The following is a 4062-nucleotide window of genomic DNA, read 5'->3' on the forward strand; positions in this document are numbered from 1 at the left end:
ATTTGGTTTAGTGCTACCTAAAGAAACTTTATCAAAGTTGCATAATGGCGGCTTTATTTCTTTTGAAAAGATGATTAGAGTTTGTTTTGTTTGTTTTTGTTTTGTTTAACGACACTACTAAAACACATTGATTTATTAATCATCGGCTATTGGATGTCAAACATTTGGTAATTTTTGACATATACATGTAGTCTTAGAGAGGAAACCCGCTACATTTTCCATTAGTAGCAAGGGATCTTTTATATGTACCACCCCACAGGCAGGATAGCATATACCACACCATTTGATATACCAGTCGTGGTGTACTGGCTGGAGCTAGAAATAGCCCAATGGGCCCACCGACGGGGATCGATCTCAAACCGACCGCGCATCAAAAGGTGATTAGAGAGAAACCTGCTGTCACCATGCAATGGGCTCCTCTTTCCGATTAGCAGCAAGGGATTTTTTATATGCAGCATCCCACTGAAGGCTTGCAGGTTATTTCATTATACTAAACAACCAGGAAGTAATTTATTGGGTCACAATACTTCTAATTTATCGTACCAAACAAATTGGGAAATTAATATCTTTCACTTTCGATTGTACTTAGCCCGAATACTGTGGCGGTAAGAGCGCTAGACGGCCATTTCGACACTTATGACGGTCATTATTGTGACCTTCCCGATCCACAATAACCACTAACTGGATTAAAAACTTTAATAGACCGCAGAAGTCACGTGTACCAAGATTGATAAATCCGAATTATCCAATCATGGTACTAAACAATTGCCATGTGTACAAGTTATCACATGCAATTAAATACAATTATTAGATATAGACTGTGTGATATTTAATATCACATTATTCAATGCAATAAACTAATTGCCCGATTAATAAATTGACTAAATAGCTAAAACATTGAGCAAACACTTTCTTGACAAAATTACATAACAAGTAGCAAGTGTTTAAATGTTTTTATATAAAAAATATATGTTTAAATAAATAAAGTTTTCCCACAGAATTCTGGCATTTAAGTTATTAATTAATAGTCACCAAACGAAAATCAGTCCATCACGAAAAGTTTCAATGCAAGACTGCCAAGGGCTGCTAAACAAGATGACCGGTCGCCGCTCCTTCATGCCTTGTTGACGTGGTAACTTCTGACGGTGCTGGACAGGAGATACTCTAACTTCGAGTTCTGAAGATTGTGCGTTGATTCCCAGTTTATATAGGCATCTGAAGACGTGTGCAACAGAATGCACTCCACAAGAACATCGTGCAGAACTCATAACTTACGATGTAAATTAATTCGCCGACCAATCAAATCATTCCAAAAACAGAGAATACTGTATATCAAAACTGCACAATCTGTGCCTACCAACCTGTAGTCAACGATTCCAAATGTCAATGTTCATCTAGCTCTCTTACGGTCAGAAAGGAAATGTTTTATTTAACGACGCACTCAACACATTTTATTTACGGTTATATGGCGTGGGACATATGGTTAAGGACCACACAGATAGAGGAAACCCGCTGTCGCCACTTCATGGGCTACTCTTTTCGATTAGCAGCAAGGGATCTTTCATATGCACCATCCCACAGGCAGGATAGTACATACCACGGCCTTTGTTACACAAGTTGTGGAGCACTGGCTGCAACGAGAAATAGCCCAATGGGTCCACCGACGGGCATCGATCCCAGACTGACCGCGCATCAACCGTCAGAGTACTCGGGCTAGATTACTCTGTACGTATTTTTGAAACGTATCCTCTTTGGTAGAAAGTCCCGATAGCTGTATTATATATTTTGAAAAAAGAAAAAGAAAAAAGATAAGGCTTGTTTTGTTGAACGACACTACTAGAGCACATTGATTTATTAATTATCGGCTATTGGATGTCATATTTTTGGTAATTTTGACATTTTGCAAAACATTTTTTCCATTGCCAAAATACCATGTGCTGTTCATTGCAGCTTCATCCGTTTAGAAGCGTATTAATCCTCGAAGATTTCTGAAACAGCCATGTGCACAAAGTTTTGATTATTGCGGAAGATGCCAGCGGGAAATAAACAGAAAAGCAGACACTATGATTCTTCATTCTTCCTGAATATTGATTCCAGAATTTATGTGCAAATAAATCCCGGTATACGGGTTTGCGGAATATTGTCTAACAAAGAAAATTGTTATTTTATCGTCGATCGCTGGCTGTCTGTCTATTTGTATGCACGATACTGCAAAAAAGTTATCACTTTGGGCTTTTCTTTTGTTGGGGTTTGTTTTTTGTTTGTTTGTTGGGGGTTTTTTTTGTGGGGTGGTGGGGGTTTTTCTTGCTATTGTTAAAAAGAAAGGATCGTTTCTCTTTTGTTGTGGTATGTTTCGCTTTTGCTTTTAGGTTTTTTTATAAATATTTTATTTTGGTGTGTGTGTGTGTGTGCGTGTGTGTGTGGGCGCGCGTGTTTGTGTATGTGTGCCTATGTGTGTATGTGTGTTTGTGTGTATGTATGTGTGTGTATGTATGTGTGTGTGTGTATACGTGTGTGTGTGTGTGTGTGTGTGTACCTGTATGTGTTTGTGCGTGTGTATTTGTATATGTATGTGTGTATATGTGTGTGTGTGTTGTGTGTGTGTGTGTGTATGTGAGTGTGTGTTTGTGTGTATGTGTGTGTGTGAGTGTGTGTTTGTATGTCTGCCAGTGCATTCCAAACTGAAAAGTATGTCTGTTTAAATATTTGCTTGTTAGAAAATGCAAGTTTTGAGTCTTAAAAACGTTGCGTCAAGGGCTTCTTGAAAAATAAGTCCTTAATATACTGCATTGAAATTAACGATATTAATAACTGGAACTATTGAAAATCTGGTCCAAAATACACGTTTCAAGTCAAACTTAAGTCACGTGACAACTGATAATGTATTTTTAGTTGTTTATAAATTTGGTTTAACTGTCAATCAAAATATGTCAGTAAAGTTAAAAGTTAAGGTTTGTTTTGTTTAACGACACTACTGGAGAACATTTATTTATTTCTCATCGGTTACTGGATGTCAAACATTTGTTAATTGTGACATATACTCTTACAGAAGAAACGCGATACAATTTGTTTCATTAGTAACAAGGGATCTTTTATATGCACCATCTCACAGACAGGATAGTATATACCATGGCCTTTGATATACCAGTCGTGATGCACTGGCTGGATCGAGAAATACCCCAATGAGCGGCTGACGGGGATCGATCCTGGACTAACCACTCTCAGGCGAGAGCTTTACCACTGGGCTACGATCCGTACCTACTCTCTAGGTTACGATATGTGCTACTTAAAGGGACATTCCTGACTTTGCTGCATTGTACGATGTTTCCGACTAATAAAATATTTCTACGATTAAACTTACATATTAAAAATATTTTCTTGTTTAGAATACCAGTGCCTGTATATTCAATGTGTTTCTGGTCGTCTTGATATTTGTAAGAAGCCCAAACTGGATTTTGTCTTCAAATAATTTCGTACGTACGAAAAAAAAATATTTTAGGAAATAAAATTAAATTTAACCTACTACAAATAACAGAACTATCAGAAACATGTTTAATATACAACCACTAATATTTTATGCAGAAAAATATATTTGATGTGTAATTACAATCGTTAAAATGTGTCTGTTAGTCGATAATATCTTAAAACTTGCAGCAAACTCAGGAATGTCCCTTTAAAAAATATGTTTATATGCTGTATTGAAATTAACGATATTAATAACTGAAACTTTAAAATCTAGTTCAAAATAAACCTGTCGAGTCATATCAAACTTAAGCATGTGACAGCTGATACTCTACTACTAGTGCCAGTACCAATTTATTTATCACTTTGTTTTAACTAGTCAAGAATCAAAATCTGCCAGTTAAAACAATATTATATAAACCTTTTGCGACGTAATAAAATAATATGTTTGTCGAACTGACATAGGACTAGGAGCGACAAGACAGTAAGAATCATTACGAGCAGTAATGTTTTCAGGGCCAGACACTCGATCGGCTGATGATCTCAGATCCAATATGGACGACACAAACATGTCATTATATCATTATATTGTCTGGTTTC

The sequence above is a fragment of the Gigantopelta aegis genome, chromosome 2 (assembly GCF_016097555.1).
Source record: "Gigantopelta aegis isolate Gae_Host chromosome 2, Gae_host_genome, whole genome shotgun sequence".
In the NCBI taxonomy this organism is placed as follows: Eukaryota; Metazoa; Mollusca; class Gastropoda; order Neomphalida; family Peltospiridae; genus Gigantopelta; species Gigantopelta aegis.